Here is a 20527-nt window from a genome sequence, read left to right on the forward strand (position 1 = left end):
TTAGGCTACATGAAAATACTTCCTCATCTTTTGTAAGGACATCTGAGGATTATTAGCATCTAAGGATTTTGGTATCTGTGGGGAGTCCTGGATCCAATTTCCAGTCGATACTTTAGGAAAGTCTTCATACAAAATTAACACAATAAAAATATAGGTATTTCTGATAATAAGGATATTTTACTGTACATGTATTTTAAAAACTTCAAACACCTAAATAAATGTGCAGTTTTCTTAAAATGTAATGAGGCTTCTGAGTATTCTGTATTTTCTGAAGCAAAAAGTGGGTCTTACTTTCTATTCTGGTAATGACATGTTCCCAGGTAACTGTCTGTAGGATGCCATCCATGAAATTACTAAAATCTTACAGGTTTTCAGCCTTTTTATCTGTATCATTGTCACTCTCTTAAGATCTGTGTCCATCAATAGTTTGTTCCTGAGCTAAAGAAAATTGACTGAGCCTATCAATTGGATAAGCAGTCCAATTTATAACTTTATTAAATAATATTTCTCAGTATCCCTGTTGATTTTGGTTACATTCAGTAGTCAAAATCAAAAGGAATACAGGGGTAAACTTGGTAGCCTTTTAAACAGTTGTATCATATGTTTTTATCAATTATTTTGTGCATTTATTCTTTTATTCAAACTGACAATTAATGAATGTTAGTTGTATTTTAAGCATTGTGTACTTTCTTGGAATATACCTGTGTGTAGTACAAACACAATCCTTTTCTTGTAACCTGAGAAGCAGAAAAGATGCCTACTATTACACTGTGAGTTTTACAAAGAAAAGTGTAAGGTTTTCTGAGTCTTTAAAACAAATAGCCTAATCTAGTCCAGGAGCTAAAGAAAGAATTCCCTGAAGAAATGTTGGAACTTACACTTGATGAAATGGGACTTGCAGATGTGGAACAGAGAAAAGAAAATTCCAGTTCAGGGGGAAGAAACCTGTGCTCTTGCATTAACCCATCAGTTTGGATAAACACACTCGGGTATTCATTTACCTGGGCTGGCTTGGAAATCAAGGGAAAGAAAAGATACAGCATAAAAGAAAAGACATGCGCAGTATTCTAAGAGAGAGTAGTTTAATGAAAATCAAAACAAATGTATACCTCCACACTTTTAAAAATGGTACAAAGTTTCATAGAAAAAGATAAAGAATGTCAAGTATTCAGTAGGTTAGCATTCTCAGAAGTTGGTGTTTCTGATACCTTTAGTCATGTTACTGACCTATCTCTGATTCTTTGAGTGCAAATCCAAGAAAGCAAAGCAAAGCAAAGCAAAGCACAGTTGTAAGAGGGTAAGGGAAAGAACCAGAGAGGCTACAGATGAGAAAACTCTTGGCCACATTAACAAAGCTTACTATGCCACATTCATCATCTAGAAACACCCCAATCTGGCCTAGATGTCTTTCTGGATACTGAAATAATAGTGGGGAAGAGGTCTTGAGATGACACCGGTAGCCTTCTTGACACAAAAAAGTAGAAAAATTTTCTTGAAGTTAACCAGCATGTCATTTCTCATTGGGCAAGAATCATTGCAAAATCCAACAGCCCAGTGCCAACACTGCCCAACATCCACCTCTCAGTAATATCTTCCAAGGGTGAATGGCAGGGCTCGCCATCAGGAAAACACTTAGATTTTGTTGGAGTTGGGGCAATGTTGAGATGATCAGAACCAAAGAGTAGCTGTCTCAGAAATTCAAACAACGGGAATGTACCAAGTGGTTATTTTATTATCCCAGGAAATATGCACTGCAGGAATAAGAAAACAGTCACATGAAAACATAGTGTTGTAAACTTCTAATGGATGTGAGCTTTACATAGTGTCTACGTATGCCAGGTTATCCCTGGAAATATAGGTCAGGACAGCAGGCACATAAAAGAAGAAATACGTCCTTAGATTTAACCATTGTGCTATTCTTCCTTATCGAGGAGTCCTTACAGACTCTCAGAGCCTAGTCCCAAGAGTTGTCCACATCCAGCTCCCAGTAGTGTTTGCCAGAGGAGAATACCCAGGCTCCCCATGCAGCAAAATAGCCAGATCTGTCAGAATGCAAAGATTCAGGTCTAAACCTCAAACTTCTCACATCCTCAAACAGCCTGATATTGTAATTGGTTACTTCCCAAGTGAAGGAATTTTCCACGGTGGAAAAAAGAGAATGTTCCAGTGAAAAGCAGTTTATAAATTCTTATGTTCAGATAAGAAAGAGATTCTCACTAGAAAACACAGGTCAAGATTAGAAAGAAACTTCTGTCTGGAAAAATGTTGGAATCAAAGAGTGTTAGGATATCTGCACAAGTAAACGCCTAAACTTCAATGATCGCAATTTCTATAAACTCCAAAAGTATAAAGGGGAGGAAGGTCATGTCTATGTCTAGTTAGCGACCATTCATAACAACTGAAAAACTGGAAGCTCTTGCACTGAAGCCAAGTCCATAGCAATAAAATTAACATTCATTGTCTCTTCTCTGTCAGGGCAGAGCAGGAGGCTTGGGACAGGAGATGAGGTGGGAAGCCATCCTTAAACCCAAATAAGAAAGTTATCACTTTGCCGGAAATATTATAATCTGCCACTTAAACTAGTCAATTCATACTTAAAGAGAAAATCTGACTCTGCCTTCTGAAAAGTGCAGCTTCCTTGCAAGAATTATCTGACTTTCATTCCAGATTCAGGCACAGACATCTTTTACCTGCTGGGTTTATCATGATCTATCCTGGAGTTCTATCTAAGGCCTCATCAACCAACAAATCACGTTCCTATCGTTCACAGATTCTCAGTTTTTGCATTGTTATATAAGTTACCCGTGTATGCTTTAGTTGATTAAATTGCACACGATTAAAATTATAAATGCTATGAAACTTCACCTGAAATGTATTTAAAAAAACACTGTCACTCAAATCAGTCATTACCTGCACTGAATTTGAAATTGAAATGTCCTGAATTAATTCAGGTCTGTATACTTCCTGTAATAATTGTATACAGGAAATTGTATCACGGTTGAACCATACAAGAATGGATCTACATCCTAAAGGGCCCTTCTGCATGTTTTACTTTCCTAAGAAATTTGTTATATGGCTGGTTCCACCATCTTTTATTTAGTTTTGTCTGTTTGATGACAATGAAACTATAAATATAAATACCTATTCACAGGCCATTTTCTTCTAGATGAAAGATCATTACACTGAGAAAGCTGCCCATAGAAAACCAGAATTGAAGGCATTGCATGTGGATCCCACCAAGAGGGTGACACTCACCTAGAAAGCGGTTGAACCTATCCGCCAGCCCAGTGATGGGCCCTGTAGTGAGCTCTGGATTCACAGGCTGCGGCATTTGCAGCAGCACGGACTCACTCCTGCAAGGAAGTAGGTTGAGTTGGTTAGGTTTCTGATGTCTGTGTTTAAGAAACAGATTCCAACAGAAAATGCTTCATTCAAACCCACTTCTGATATTGTAATGTACCTCCACAATCCTAGGATGGGTTTCTGGCTCTTAGGGTATCTTTCTAACTCTTCACTCCATATCTAACCTACTGCCACTGAAAGATAAATGCCTCTCTCCCTATCTGCCACCAAATAGCTGATCTCTAATTATGACTCTGAATCCTAAAAAGAGGCAATCGTATTCTAGCAACTTCTGCATTGAACTCTTCAAAACATAACTGCCTGAGTTACTTGGAAAAGTAAGAAAAGGTTAATGTCTGATAAAAGACATAGGTAACATTCAACACACAACACAAACACATGAGTACACACACACACCCACACAATCACAATGACACATTGTGGTGTTAGTAAATTATGTTTTCACTTTGTTGGAAACAGCTTGATGTTTTTCATACCATGCCTTGTGCTCCAGCTTGCACTGATGGCCAATAACATACCTTGCCACCATGTCTCCCAAATCCTGTAGAGAGAGACAGAAAAAAAAATGACTTCTTTAGAAAGTTGTTATTCCTGTTGGGTGAGGTGGCTCACACCTGTAATCCTAGCACTTTGGGAGGCCAAGGTGGATAGATCAGATGAAGTCAGGAGTTCCAGACTAGCTCGGACAACATGGCAAAAACAAATCTCTACTAAAAATACAAAAAAATTAGCTGTGTGCGGTGGTGCGTACCTTTATTCCCAGATACTAGGGAGGCTGAGGTAGGAGAATTGCTTGAACCAGGGAGGCAGAACTTGCAGTGAGCTGAGATTGGGCCACTGGACTTCAGCCTGGATGACAGAAGACTCTGTCTCAAACAAACAAACAAACCAACAAACAAACAAGTTGCTATTCTGAGGATCTGCTCTTTAGGTTTTGAAAACTTTAGAATTACCACATACTATCACTGCAACAGTTTTAAAATGTATTCTCATCTCTAACACTTATTATACCGGTAAGACCTATTGACATAATCTATTTCTGATAGATTCAGGAACCTAAATTAGAGTGAGAGAGAAAGGTGTGAGTAGTGACTGCGCATTGCTGCAGCTGTCTACAATGTGGTCTTTTTCAGGGCTAGTCCCCGAAGGGTAATGTGGCTCAAATCAAGAGCATTTCAAACCTACGACTTCCCAAAAGGAGGAAGAAGGAAATGTTAGCTTTTCCCTAATTTCTTTGTATTATCCTATGGAAACAAAAATAGAATTTTCACATGAATTTTTTTCTTCCAGAGTTTGAATGAAATGTGCTGGAGGAGGAAGCTTGTGGTAGAAAACGTTCTATGGAAATCTAGTTGCACAATTCCATAAAGCTTTCTTTCAGTCCTTACCTGGAGCAGTTCCACATCTGGTTTATGACACATTTCCATTAGTTCCTGATACATTTCTTTCAAGTGTTTACTCTTGATCCATGTTGATCCAGCTTCTCTGCAGTTGCTGAAAAATCTCTTGGTATTCCTCGTTCAGTCTCTCTAAATGTTGCTTTTCTCCTTTATGGAGAGCTGGATGCAGCTTCCTATACTTATTCCTGATCATCTGTGCCCAAAAAACCACATCGCTCTGTAGGGACATGGCTTTGTAGGCTAAATGCTTAGGTCTACTTCCACCTCACAGAACACACAAATTCATCCTCCTCATTCCTTCTTTTATTTTCCACCCTTTACAAACAGGATGATGAGTTAAGCAAGACCTTCCTTCAAAATTTATGTAATTCATTAATTCTCGAACACCTGCGAAAAAGCCCTTTAGATTTAAATGTTTAAATATATGTCCTCTTAAATCTGAAATACCATTAGAAAACAACTAAAATTTATGATTGATTGTTAAATTGTCATCAATAATATATATAATCTTTGTTATTCAATTAGTTTGTAGTCTCAAACATTTGTACTTCACAGTGCAAACAATCACTCTAAGTAGAGATGCTGTTAGTATATTATAATCAGGATCAGAAGCCATCACACGGAAAGGATCTTAGTAAAAAATTTAACCCCCACCTCTCAAACCGACTACTTATTTTCTGTCTCCCATCTTTCTTCCTTCAAAAGCCACAGGCTCTGAATTGCCCTGCCATTCTGAGAACATGAATCTCCATTCCATTGTGTTTCTCCTCTCAATATTGACATATTTATTCTCTCACTCCCCCGGTCATTTGTTGTCCCTTCTCCTCAGCTTTTCATCGTGTTACATTTTCTCCTACTTGAGCTGGCATCATCTGGGTCCTTTGATGTCAGATTTCACCAGCACAGGCACATTTCTTAAATTACTGATCCCACCTGCTTTTTTACCCCTGGACAACATCATATTCACCATTAAATGCCTTTATTCCTCAATTATATACTATTTAATCAATATTACATAATTCGTTTATACAGAAATCTCTGCCTGAAATACTTACAAATTTTAAGCATCTACTTGTCCTTCAGAATTTATATCTATTTTTATTTATCTGAAAAGCATTTACAGAAAACCTGCACAATTGTTATATTGAACAGTCTGGTTGTTTTCCAGCCTACGAATAAACACATGACAAAATCTGGTATATGAAAATTTCAACTCAAGTTGCTAATATAAATGCTCTCAGCATGCCTGTCTCAAGCTGGTCGTGAGGACTCCTGGTGTCATACTTACCCTCCAGAGGAAGGCTGTTCTTCTCTCCTCACTTAGATTTCTCTGATTTTCTTGAATCTTTTTCCATAAAATCCTCATTTGCTTTATGAACTTCTCCTGCAAAAGAATTACTAGGTTGAACAACAGAAAATGAAACACCATAAATTCCACACTCTGAGTGGTATACACAAGCAAGGGACATAATACATAAATACATTAGAAAGGGGAAAGAAAAACAAATTTTTCACTGCTCATCCTCAATGGATATTTTTCAGTTTGAGGTTTCAGAAGGCAGAACAGATTAGGGAACTGAAAAGTGAAGATTTCCTGTAACTTGGCATTAGCATCCTGCTTCAGAACCCACTATGCTAGCCCCCAGATTTTGTAGTGTGCTAGTCCCATACTCGTTTGTCCAATAATATTGAATATATTTCCAAAATACGTTTCTTTGCGCTAGTAGTTTTGGTGGCTTTTCAATGCCTTTAGCATTGAACTGTAGAATCAATAATAATGACATTTACTTGTTCACGCTCTGTTTGGGTCCAAGCTTCATGAAGGAAGGTAGAGTTGCACATTTTATTCAAAATTTCATCATTGGTACCTAGAACAGCACCTGGCACTCAGTAAAGAATGGAGTAATCACCATGATGATTCTCATCGTCCTTCTAATCTCTTTAACTCTGCCACCTTCCAGCTTTCAGGTGATCGCAGAACTATCTCTTACCTGGTGTTCCTCAGCTGCCTCTTCAGTGGGATAGTGTTTGTGAGCCCCGTGCTCCTGAGAGGTGGCGCACAGCAAGCAGAGCAGACTCTTGTCCATGTCAGAGAACATCTTCTTTGTTTCCGTGTGGTCCCACGTGTTTGTTTCTCCGAGCTCAGGAATTGCCAGAGACTGGCTTTTCTCGCAGTGGTCACTAAGTTCTTCAGAAGAATTTTGGTTTTGAAGTCCTTGTTCAGTGATGGTTCCCTGCACGCAGGGCAGTTGGCAGGACTTCAGGCTTCTTCCCAGGAAAGGCAGAGACAGGGCCTACAGAAGCTGTGCCCACAGCAGACAGTGGCAGGGTCTACCAGGTAGTTCAGGCAGATGACGCAGGTGAGTTCCTTCTGGAAGGCATGTGAGAAGTCTGAGTCCATTTTCCTAAGGAAAGAAAACCACAAGAATTTAATCTTCTACCCTGGAGAGACAAAGGTCCAAGCAAAGTTTGAATCAGGTTGCAATTGAATAATATCCTTTCTTTCTAGAGAAGAATAGGCTTTGATTTGCAACAACAGAGATAGGAAAAATAGAAAACCAAGGCACTAAGAGATATCGACCTCTGTAAGAAAACGTGACTGTTCTCCAATCAACACAGGGCCAGCTTTCCAAACTCTATTTTCTTGCATAGAAGAATGTCGTATTTTTTGAGGGGTTAGTGTCCACAAAATTGCTTGGGCTTCAAAGGTTTCATCAACCTGTAAACTCAAGGGTTGAGTCTTGAATTGTCTGAGAATCAGTAACACTCTTAATTGCCAGTGATTGGTTTAGAGAAGGCAAGCGAACTAAGCTCTTCTACTGTCACTTTTTCATTTAACTGTAACAACCATCCATCGTGACTTTTCCAGAAGGACCTTGCTTGAAAATGTTAGAGCAGAACTCATACTTAGAGTCAAATCAGAAAAAGCTAGCCTTTACTCTCCAAGATAAAACAGACAAATCGAGGTAAAGGCACTTCTCCAAGGCAAAACAAACAATCATTGCTTTTCTAGGCTGCTCTGTTAATTCAATCAACAGAAACTTTCTGGCGTGTTTACTGTTCCTGGACTGTCTGTTAATTTGGGGATGTACTGGTTAATATTATGACATTTTTAAAAGACAGGTAATTAAAATTACAAAAAGATTGATAAACTGTAGGAGAGTACACAAAGGATAGAAATATTTTCTAAGCTCTTTGGAAGCATTATCATTACTCTTTCACACAGTCAGAAAACGAGTAAGTATTATGCAATAATAATAGGCACTAGACAGTAAGTCAGAATTTTAAATGTATGTTATGAAAAAAAAAAAAAGAGGAAAAATAAACGTAGGCCAGGCAAGGTGGCTCAAGCCTGTAAATCACAGTATTTTGGGAGGCCAAGTCAGGCAGGGTGTTTTGAGCTCAGGAGTTCTAGACTGGCGACATGGCAAAATGTCTAGGTCGGCCTATCTCTATAAATATATATGTGTGTATAACAGCCGAACATGACGGCCCATACCTGTAGTCCCAGCTACTTTGGGAGATGAGGCTGAAGGTTTGCTTGAAGTGAGAAGTAGAGGCAATAGTGAGTCTTATTTCCACCACTGCACTGCAGCCTGGGTGGCCCTGTCTAAAGCAAACAAAGAAACAAAGAAATGAACAACCTAAATCCTGGTTTCTACACTGTATAAATATATGATCCCTCTATTTCTGACATTTCTGCATGATTGCCAGTGAGACTTTTCTGCAGAAATACTCATTTCTTGCTTTCTTTGACAGACTGAAGTTTGTGAAGAGACTTTTACCATTTTTTAGAAAAAAATGTTTGCCCGAATCATCCAATACACTCTCTACCTATATATAGCCATACATTGTAACACAGGCACATTACCACTAGTACGGTAGAATGTAACACATTTATACACATAAATTACAACACCCATAAGCCATTTATAGAACCCACAGAGATTAAAAAACTACTAGATATTTGGAAACTGTTGCAAAACGCTTACAATCTATACAAATAACTTAGAAATACATTAAGTAAAAAATTAATCATAACCTTAATTTGAGGAACATGTAGCAAGACAGATGACGAAAATGTTAATTTGTAAATAGGTTAAGTAAATGGAGCTTGTAAACCTACAGATTATGTTGAGAATAATTTTAAAATAGAAATGGAGCCGTTCTTAAAACTCTGAAAATGAGATCATTTCATCTAAAAAAATCTAATTTTGCAGATAAATTAAAGTCCCCAAATTTTGTTTGTTTTGGTTTGTAACCTAATAGTAGCTCCTACTCTGGAAATCGTGTGCTTACCTCAGAAAAATATCTATGTTCTCACCAAAGCCTGCTGTCAAATAAGATGAATTCAGTTCAGGGATCAGAGCCTCACCATGCAGTGCTGGTAGCTTTTGGAAGTCTCCAAGGCCAGTTGCAAAGACACTCTGTGGGTTCTGGAGAAGAATGAGCTTGACTCTTGAAGTGTCCTTATATAAATCTCTGAAGACCAACCCCTTTCTTTCAACTGACTGCATTTCAGGGGGCATAGGGGGGTGTTAAGATAGATGATGATTAAGTCTTTTCAAAACAGAAGTTTTTTTGTTTTTTTTTTTTTGGATGGAGTCTTGCTCTATTGCCTTGCCTAGGCTGGAGTGCAGTGAAGTGATCTCGGCTCACTGCAAACTCTGCCTCCCAGGTTCAAGCAATTCTCCTGCCTCAGCCTCCCAAGTAGCTGGGATTACAGGTGCCCACTGCCATGGCTGGCTAATTTTTTTTTTTTTTTGGCATTTTAATAGAGTGGTTAGTAAAGTGCTGGGATTACAGTCATGAGCCACCATGCCCAGGCGATTCACTTTTATTGTAATGTAAGAATTTAATCTAAGAACACTGTCGGCCTCCACTCCAGAAGGGACATTTCTCCTGCTCCTCATGCTCCAGATGAAGGCTTTCAAAGGCCTCTCAACAACCACAGGATGTAAGATTCCCTCCTATAATGCCTGCCATTGCTCATCCCAGCTCAATGGGTAAAGGAGGGAAAGTCTACAAAGCTCCATCTCAGGGATCTCCCTGGGCCACGGTAGTGTAGGGCATGTTGCTCTGAGATATATTGAAATGCATTTCTACTTGACAAAGTAATGATGGCAGGGCTTCATCTGAATGCATTTATTCTACCGCTCATGGAGAGGAGTGACATGCCATTTCAGACACATGAGAACACTCTCTGCCTAGTTACCGGTGGCTCCAGATCTTCATGCAGTTATGGAAACCCGTGCTGCAGATTCTGGAGAAGCAGCTCAGACCTCGTGCAGACAAGAGTTCTTCAAGAACCACCTTGGCTATGCAAAGACTATCAGGCTCAGCAACAGTCTGAGCTGGATGAGAGATAGAGCAAAGCTCCCAGGAGCAGCAGAAGCTGTAAGGGAGGGAAAAGGGAAGGAAGAAACTCTAGATTTCAGGATATCCCCTTTATCTCTATGAGAATCTCAGCACCCACAAGGCCACCGTTCCTTTTTCTGACTCCTCTTGGATCCAGGAATTTTCCTGGGTTAAGCCATCCAGGGATAGGACAGGAGATGCCATTTGGCTCTAGGAGCAGAGGAGAGAAACTCAGCAGGAAGAGTACCTCTATGGGAGGAAAATTCAGTTGAGCATGTTTGTAGGGTCACAGGGCTGGATATGGGTAGAGTCTAGTGTACATGTTCAGAAGCCACAGTTCCCCCAGATCTTCTGATTCTAACAAGTACACAGAGCCAATCAAATGAAGGAGGGGCGGGTCAAGGGAATTCAGGGACAAGGGGAATGAAGGATATTAGTTGCAGGAGGAGGCTGTTGAGGTCAGTAGGCAGACATTCTCCTTCTCCTCTTATATTGAGAAACAAGTAATGAAGCTTTAAGATGTTGCTTGTGCTCTGGGCCAAAGGCAGCAGAGCACTTGTCTCTGGTCTCCATATACACTTGACCTATTTACTTTCAGTATTCCCAGTAAGATTTTGATTCATTTCCCACGGAATAACACTCACCTACCATGCTTAAATTGCTATATATATTATGAGACTCTACTGATCGTAAGTAAGTTACTCTCAACCTTGAGATCTGGCTTCAGTTTTCTCTATTCTCATTCCTTCTCCTCTATATCAGAAGTTTCATAATAGAGAGTGGGGGCAAATATGGTGTGGAGAAATAATCAGTTTACATTTAGATATTTTTAATGTAGTTGTCACTTCCTAAAAAGCTAGGTAAAAGCTGAAATACATGAAATAGACACGCGCCTTCATTTCTAGCCTCCTTTAGGTGTCTGCCAAAATATATTCTATACTAGGTCTTTTCTGATCATAATATTATAAATTCAATTTTGGGCGGGGTGCAGTGGCTCATGCCTGTAATCTCAGCACTTTGGGAGGCCGAGGTGGGCGGATCACGAGGTCAGGAGATCGAGACCATCCTGGCTAACACGGTGAAGCCCCGTCTCTACTAATAATAATAAAAAAAATAGCCTGGCGTGGTGGCGGGCGCCTGTAGTCCCAGCAACTCCAGAGGCTGAGGCAGGAGAATGGCGTGAACCCGGGAGGCCGAGCTTGCAGTGAGCTGAGATCGCGACACTGCACTCCAGCCTGTGTGACAGAGCGAGACTCTGTCTCAAAAACAAAAACAAAACAAAACAAAAATCAATTTTGTCTATGATACTTTATTTATTTTCCTTTCCTGCTGTGTTTTTCTCTAAAGCACTTATCACAATGCGTTTCTCTATCAATTTTTTTTTTTTTTTCAAAACCGGGTCTTGCTCTGTCATCCAGGCTTAAGCATGGTGCCATATCAGCTCACTGCAGCCTTGACTTCCCAATTTCAAGCAATCCTCTCATCTAAGCCGGTGTCTGAGAATACAGGAACATGCCACAACCCCAGCTAATTTTGTTTCTCTTTTCTTAGAGATGGGCTCTCTGTTGCTGAGGCTGGTCTTGAACTGCTAAGCACAAGTGATCCTCCTGCTTCAGAATCCTGAAGTGCTGATATTACAGGCCAGAGACACTGTGCCAGCTTCACTTTTTCAATGTTGTATTTTGACTTGCTGACTTGTGTTTCTCACCCTGCGACCTCATTAGCTCTTTAGGTGCAAGAAAATCTGTCTCATTTGTTCATTTCTGCATTGGCTTAGAATGCTTATTAAGACACAGTAGGCACTTGATATTTTGAAGAAAAAAGTATCGTAAGTTACATCCTTTAGGATATCACTTTTAAAGCATCAAGATGACTTATAAATAATTTAGCTGATGATATCTCTCTCTTTCACACAGAGCCAATTTCTTTCTTAGTACTTGGGAGTGTCTTTAATATTATTTGTTTTTATTTTCCATCAGGAAATCTTTACTTCTTTCAGAATGTATATGTAATTTCCTTTAATCTCTTCTCTTCATAGTATTCATTTTATGTTTGAATTAGTAAATGATCCATACAGATTCTTCAGCCATGCATCTAGGCCCCATCTTGAACTACCCTATGCTACCTTTTCTGCTACATCTCTAAGCACTGCCTCTCTCATCATATGTGTGTTAATCACATATGTGAACTAAGTGGAAATCCAATAGTACAATGGTTTATCTAGTATATAGTTTCCAGCACACCCCGCCCCAATTTACCTGCCTGAAATTCCAAGAAATTTTCTATTAATTTTTTTTATGTAATGTAGTTTAATTTTATTTAGAAAATTAGAGAATATAGTTTTAAAACTTTTGACCTATATATACTGTTGACCCTTGAATAACACTGGTTGGAGCTATGTGAGTCACGTATAATTGGAGTTTCTTCCGCTTCTGCTACCCCTGAGACAGCAAGACCAACCCCTCCTCTTTCTCCTCCTTCTCTGATTACTCAACATGAAGATGATCAGGATGAAAACTCTTATAATGATCCACTTCCACTAATTAGATTTAGTATTCCATTAATGAATATTAAATATATTTTTCTTTTGATTTTCTTAATAACATTTTCTTTCCTTTAGATAACTTTACTGTAAAAATAGAGTATACATATAACATAGAAAATATGCATTAATCAACTGTGAATATTATCATTAAGGCTTCTAGTCGACAGTAGGCTATTGACAGCTAAGTTTTGAGGAAGTCAAACGTTACACACTGATTTCTGACTACATGGGATCTCGGCACCCCAACCACCATGGTGTTCAAGGGTCAACTCTAAGTTCATTAAATATCATTCAAATAATCTGAGAATCTCTTTGTGAACAAAGACTTGATCTTTCTGTGAAACCCTGTTTATCTCACGCAGTAATTATTGCATTTCATAGTGATAGTGTATTTTATCATGCTTACTGATATTTTATATCATTTCCCAGGAAACAAAATTGTTTTAGCTGAATATTTTGATATTAGCAAGAAATCCTAATAAAAAGTTTGCTGCCATGTTGAAATGATTAGATAGAACCCTGTTGCTATTGTTCTGCTGCTCACAGTAGCATAACAATTGACACCTTGGTTGTGCCCATTGCTCTGTCTGGTACACTGAAGCATATGCTCTCCATGGATTTCTGATAATATCGTGCATTATATTAATATTTTTGAAAGTAATAGCTATATATTTCTAAAGTGTCCAAGAACTGTCACAAAGTTCCATATTTTGTCACAGTATTTTCATTTCTTGAATTATTTCTTAAGAAAAAGTATCAAATTTGGAAAAGAAAGACTGCTTTGAAAAAGACTTGAGTTCTAAAATGATAATAGCAAGTATTTCAAAGTAACCTCCTGCCTAAGAGAAGAGAAATTACTAAAGAAGTCGATATTCCCCAATGAGAACATTTTATAATCATTAGAATCAGTGATTAGAGTCAGGTGTGGTGACTCACACCTGTAATTCCAGCTATTTGGGTGGGTGAGACAAAAATCCTGAGGTCAGGAGTTCGAAACCAGTCTGGCTAACATGGTGAAATCCCATCTCTACTAAAAAACAAACAAAAAAACAGACAAACAAACAAACAAACAAACAAAAAACTAGCCAGGTGTTGTGGCAGGCACCTGTAATCCCAGCTACTCAGGAGACTGAGGCAGGAGAACCGCTTGAGCCCAGGAGGTGGCCAGCCTGGACGACAGAGCAAGATTCCGTCCCATAAAAAAGAAAAAAAATTATTAGAGATATAATATAAGAAGACATTTACAACAAAACATGAAGTAAGCAGAAAGAATTTAAAGTTGATTAATTTTATTCAACAAATATAGGAAAAACTTAAAGGGAGTTAATCAGTTAGTATAAGCACTGCATTATCTTCAGAGGAATATTGGGAGAAATATTTCCTTATTGTTCACAATTCTTTCCAATTTTTTTTATGTGGGTAAAAGGTCAACAATGAAAATGAAAATGTAAGCAGATTCCATGAAGCTGATTTTCTATCTTTAAAAGAAAAATGATGTTTTCTCTCCCTGACAAAATGCCTCATCATTTGAATTATGGTTTGTTAAGGACACACAGCTTTTTCTTCCTTGAGTATTTCTATATTTGTTTCATTTTCTCCAAATGATAGTAAAGATCCAGTCTGTGTCTCTATAAGATGTTTACAATTCCTGAAACACCTGAGCAGTGCATTGCACGTAATAATAGTAATTTCTCACTAAGTAAATTAAGTTGAATGTTGAATTTCTCAACAAAAACTTTGAAATCTAAGGAAGAGACATGTCTTCATCCTGCTTTTCTTGTATGACTTCTTTCCTCTGTATCAAAGGATACAGGGTGTTAACATAGGATACAGAGAAAGAGAAGTGTGTGTGTGTGTGTGTGTGTGTGTGTCTTTGTGCATTTACATGTGTGTAGCCACATCAATTTTTGTATTTGTAGCAATGGATTGTGAATTTGATTCAGAAACCCATAGCATTGTATTGAAATTATGTTTTATTTGATCGTCTCATCTGTTTATGAGAGCTGCTAACAGATAGTCTGTGTTTCATTTACTATATACTATTTCAAAATCTGAGTTCGTGATGCTAAATTCATAAATGTTGATTAGAGCTGATATCCAAATTATGGGGGTTGTAGTTATTCCTATTTTTCCTTTGTCAATAGGGTGCAGTTGAAAGAACAATATAGACCTCCCATTTCATTCTAAAACTATCTAGTGTGAGTTTAGGTAAGTTATTTAACTCCTGATCCTTTAGTATCTCATCTATGAAATGGGGCTACTAGCCTGCCCAACTTGCAGAATTGCTCTGAAGATTAAAAATCCTGTATTGTATAAACATTCAAAACAGTAATTGGCTCACAGGAGGTGATCAGCCAGTTCTAAATGCCAACTGTTAGTAAAACTACATTACAAAAAGTAAGAGATAAATGAATGAATATAATAATTAATGCTTTCATAATGTAATGATGGTTTCTCATTAGTTAATTACATTGTGACAGAATGGTATATTGAATTCAGTGACTCATTGTTCATCTACTCAGAGCTTGTTGATACACTTTCAATTAGATCGAATCATTCTTATTGCAATAGCAACCCCATCACTCCTTTTGGACTGTAAGTTCTGTGAAAGCAGGGAGTGTTTGATTCATAGCAGGCATCCAGATACTGTAGAAAGACTGAAATAAGCACCATGTTTTGTGTTCCTACTAGGTTTAGCTTTAAAAATTAGAATATTGATAGTTATCACTTGGTAAATATTTATAATTTGTCAGGCATCTTACTAAACATTACTAGATTATTTTAATTTAATATTAATATTATTTCTGTGAGCAGATTACTAGGAGACCTATGGTGAAGAAAGTCTTGCCTATATTTGTATACCTGGGTTTATCAGTTAGTTATTATCGATGTAAATAAAAATCACTATCTTTTATCCCATTGGCACATGCAGCTGTTTATGTGCTTTCATAAGCTTTAGCAGAATAGTATTTTATAAGATTTAAAAAAAGTGGTAGCTATGTATTTTATTGTTCTTCATTTGCATATTATAGGAATTTAAAATACACATTTCATACTTGAAGAACACTGATTTGAATTGCACAGGTCTACTAAAGCACAGTGTTTTTAAAAAAATACGGTCAGCCCTTTCGATCTGTAGATTTCACATCAGCAAGCAAAGATAGGTAGAAAATCCAGTGTTATTCACTGTAATCCCAAGTACTTAGGAAGCTGAGAAAGGAGAATTGCTTACGCCCAGGAGTTTGAGGCTGTGGTGAGGTATGATCAAGCCACTGCACTCCACCCTGGCAAAAGAGCAAAATTCCATGTCTTAAGAAAACATAATAAAATACAGTATTGAAGGAAAGAACCCCACGTATGTAGAGGGCCAACTTTTTATTTTTAAAGATGGTAAACTTTATTTTTCCAAATTATTTTTTTCAAACTTATCTTTTTAAATATTAGTATTGCATACAGAAAATGATTTTGTTAAAAATATCACAAAGTGCCTGCCTTCCTTCCTTCCTTCCTTCCTCCCTCCCTCCCTCCCTCCCTCCCTTCCTTTTCTTTCTTTCTTTCCCTGGCTCGCTGCAGACTTCCTGCGTCCGGCTCCCGTGGTTCTCCTGCCCTGGCCTGCGGACTGCCTGGGATTGCCGGCGCGCGCCACCACCCCTCCCTCGTTTTTCTCCTTTGGCTGGAGGCGCGGTTTCGCCATGTAGGCCAGGCTGGTCTCCAGCTCCTGACCTCCAGTTGTCTGCCCGCCTCGGCCTCCCGAGGTGCTGGAACTGCAGACGGAGTCTCGCTCACTCGGTGTTGCCCGGGCTGGAGTGCGGTGGCGTGGTCTTGGCTTGCTGCAGCCTCCGCCTCCCAGCCGCATGCCTTGGCCTCCCAGGGTGCTGGGATTGCAGCCTCTGCCCGGCCGCCGCCCCGTCTGGGAGGTGGGGAGAGTCTCTGCCTGGCCGCCCATCATCTGGGTTATGAGGAGCTCCTCTGCCCAGCCGCTACCCCATCTAGGAAGTGAGGAATGTCTCTGCCCGGCTGCCCATCGTCTGGGATGTGAGGAGCTCCTCTGCCAAGCCGCCACCCCATCTGGGAAGTGAGGAGCGCCTCTGCCCAGCCGCCCCGCCTGGGATGTGAGAAGCCCCTCTGCCCGGCCGCCCCACCTGGGATGTGAGGAGTGCCTCTGCCCAGCCACCATCGTCTGGGAAGTGAGGAGCACCTCTGCCCGGCCGCCCCGTCTGCGAAGTGAGGAGCGCCTCTGTGCGGCTGCCCCGTCTGGGAAGAAGTGAGGAGGGTCTCTGCTCAGCCACCCCGTCTGGGAAGAAGTGAGGAGCGCCTCTGCCCGGCTGCTCCATCTGGGAAGTGAGGAGCGCCTTTGCCCAGCCGCCCATCGTCTGGGAAGTGAGGAGCGCCTCTGCCTGGCTACCCTGTCCGGGAAGTGAGGAGCCCCTCTGCCCGGCCGCCACCCCGTCTGGGAAGAAGTAGGAGCGCCTCTGCCCGGCCGCCCCGTCTGGGAAGTGAGGAGCGCCTCTGCTCGGCTGTCCCGTCTGGGAAGTGAGGAGCACCTCTGCCCGGCTGACTATCGTCTGGGATGTGAGGATCGCCTCTGCCCGGCTTCCCACCATCTGGGATGTGAGGAGCGCCTCTGCCCGGCCACCCCGTCTGGGAAGAAGTGAGGAGTGCCTCTGCCTGGCTGCTCCATCTGGGAAGTGAGGAGCGCCTTTGCCCAGCCGCCCATCGTCTGGGAAGTGAGGAGCGCCTCTGCCTGGCTACCCTGTCCGGGAAGTGAGGAGCCCCTCTGCCCGGCCGCCACCCCGTCTGGGAAGAAGTAGGAGCGCCTCTGCCCGGCCGCCCCGTCTGGGAAGTGAGGAGCGCCTCTGCTCGGCTGTCCCGTCTGGGAAGTGAGGAGCACCTCTGCCCGGCTGACTATCGTCTGGGATGTGAGGATCGCCTCTGCCCGGCCACCCACCATCTGGGATGTGAGGAGCGCCTCTGCCCGGCCACCCCGTCTGGGAAGAAGTGAGGAGTGCCTCTGCCCAGCCGCCCCATCTGGGAAGTGAGGAGCGCCTCTGCCCAGCCGCCCCGTCTGAGAAGAAGTGAGGAGGGTCTCTGCTCAGCCACCCCGTCTGGGAAGAAGTGAGGAGCGCCTCTGCCTGGCTGCTCCATCTGGGACGTGAGGAGCGCCTTTGCCCAGCCGCCCATCATCTGGGAAGTGAGGAGCGCCTCTGCCCGGCTGCCCTGTCTGGGAAATGAGGAGCGCCTCTGCCCGGCCACCCATCGTCCGGGATGTGAGGAGTGCCTCTGCCTGGCCACCCTGTCCGGGAAGTGAGGAGCCCCTCTGCCTGGCCGCCACCCTGTCTGGGAAGTGAGGAGCGCCTCTGCCCGGCCGCCCCGTCTGGGAAGAAGTGAGGAGCGTCTCTGCCCAGCCGCCCCGTCTGGGAAGAAGTGAGGAGCGCCTCTGCCCGGCCACCCATAGTCTGGGAAGTGAGGAGCGCCTCTGCCCAGCCGCCCATCCTCTGGGAAGTGAGGAGCGCCTCTGCCCGGCCGCCCCATCTGGGAAGTGAGGAGCGCCTCTGCCCGGCCGCCCCGTCTGAGAAGAAGTGAGGAGTGTCTCCGCTCAGCCGCCCCGTCTGGGAAGAAGTGAGGAGCGCCTCTGCCTGGCCGCCCCATCTGGGAAGAAGTGAGGAGCGCCTCTGCCTGGCCACCCCGCCTTGGAAGTGAGGAGCGCCTCTGCCCGGCTGCCCCGTCTGGGAAGTGAGGAGCACCTCTGCCCGGCCACCCATAGTCTGGGAAGTGAGGAGCGCCTCTGCCCGGCCACCCCATCTGGGAAGTGAGGAGCGCCTCTGCCCGGCCACCCCGTCTGGGAAGTGAGGAGTGCCTCTGCCCAGCCGCCCCATCTGGGAAGTGAGGAGCACCTCTGCCCGGCCGCCCCGTCTGGGAAGTGAGGAGGGCCTATGCCTGGCCGCCCTGTCTGGGAAGTGAGGAGTGCCTCTGCCTGGCCGCCCCACCTCGGAAGTGAGAAGCGCCTCTGCCCCACCGCCCATCGTCTGCGATGTGAGGAGCGCCTCGGTCTGGCCGCCCCTTCTGGGATGTGAGGAGTGCCTCTGCCCGGCTGCCCCGTCTGGGAAGTGAGGAGCACCTCTGCCCGGCCACCCATAGTCTGGGAAGTGAGGAGCGCCTCTGCCCGACCGCCCCATCTGGGAAGTGAGGAGCACCTCTGCCCAGCCGCCCAGTCTGAGAAGAAGTGAGGAGCGTCTCTGCCCAGCCGCCCCTTCTGGGAAGAAGTGAGGAGCGCCTCTGCCCGGCCGCCCTGTCTGGGAAGTGAGGAGCGCTTCTGCACGGCCGCCCCTTCTGGGAAGTGAGGAGTGCCTCTGCCTGGCTGCCCCGTCTGGGAAGTGAGGAGTGCCTCTGCCTGGCTGCCCCGTCTGGGAAGTGAGGAGCGCCTCTGCCCGGCTGCCCTGTCTGGGAAATGAGGAGCGCCTTTGCCCGGCCACCCATCGTCTGGGATGTGAGGAGCGCCTCTGCCTCTCCGCCCCATCCGGGAAGTGAGGAGCCCCTCTGCCCGGCCGCCACCCCGTCTAGGAAGTGAGGAGGGTCTCTGCCCAGCCGCCTCGTCTGGGAAGTGAGGAGCACCTCTGCCTGGCCGCCCCTTCTGGGATGTGGGGAGGGCCTCTGCCCGGCCACCCGTCTGGGAGGTCTACCACAGAGGCCAGAAGCAATGTGGGGGCTGCATATGGTGGCTTACGCCTGTAGTCCCGGTACTCTGGGAGGCTGAGGCAGGTTGATCACTTGAGGCTAGGAGTTGGAGATCAGCCTGGCCAACATGGTGAAACATATGAAAAATACAACAGACAAAGCAACCAACCAACCAAGCGACAACAAAACAGGTCTAACCTGGAGTCATACTCTAATTTTTTATATTTTCCTCCCTTTCTGATCCTTTATCACACTTTCTTTCTCTTCCGCTTCCTTCTCCTTCTTCTTTGTCAAATAGAAGATTGAGTTGTTATCATTGATCCATACAAAGTCCCTCTCTCATTTATTTTCTTTAATTCCCACCCCCTATTTCTATTCTCCGTCTTCCCATGTGCAACCATCCTAATATGTTTGATATACATCATTTTGTTTGTACTTTTAAAAAAATTTAAAAAAAAAAGATTCATAAGAACAAGGATTGGCCAACCATGGTGCCTTATGCCTGTAATCCCAGCACTTTGGGAGGCCGAGGTGGGTGGATCACCTGAGGTCAGGAGTTTGAGACCAGCCTGGCCAACATGGAGAAACCCTGTCTCTACTAAAAATATAAAATTAGCCGGGCATGGTGGCACATGCCTGTAATCCCAGCTATTCGGGAGGCTGAGGCAGGAGAATTGCTTGAACCTGGAAGGTGTAGGTTGTGGTGAGCCAAGATCACTCCATTGCACTCCAGCCTGGGCAACAAGAGCGAAACTGTCTCAAAAAAAAAAAAAAAAAAAAACAAAAAAAAAACAAGTATTATTTACTCAATTTTTGGTGAATCAGGAAGGTTGTGGTCGTGGGTTAAATGAAGAAATAAATGTTTGCAAAACAAAAATTGTAAGGAGCACCTCCTACTACTTCACCTGCCTGAGTTCAAAAACAATCACGAATATGGAAGGCTTGCTGAGCACTTTCGTATGGCATTGTTTATCATTGTGCATCATATGATTATTGGATATTTACAGATTTTTATTTGACAATTAAAAAAAATATCACAAAGTAGGAAGGACATAAATCCAGAAGAAAAAGCTTTTAAGTGAGTCAATTTATTTCTATGGAACAAACCTCAACAATTATTTTTCCTTTAGCTTTGACATGTTAGAACTTTTTTCACAGAATGATACTCATTACATGAGCTTGAATC

General features: G+C 42.7%; 1 pseudogene; it reads right to left on the reverse strand.

Annotated features, from left to right (window-relative positions):
- Positions 1-7164, reverse strand: LOC129485354 (tripartite motif-containing protein 43-like; annotated as a pseudogene).
- Between the last annotated feature and the right edge of the window lie 13363 nt (positions 7165-20527).

The sequence above is a fragment of the Symphalangus syndactylus genome, chromosome 6, assembly GCF_028878055.3.
Source record: "Symphalangus syndactylus isolate Jambi chromosome 6, NHGRI_mSymSyn1-v2.1_pri, whole genome shotgun sequence".
Lineage (NCBI taxonomy): Eukaryota > Metazoa > Chordata > Mammalia > Primates > Hylobatidae > Symphalangus > Symphalangus syndactylus.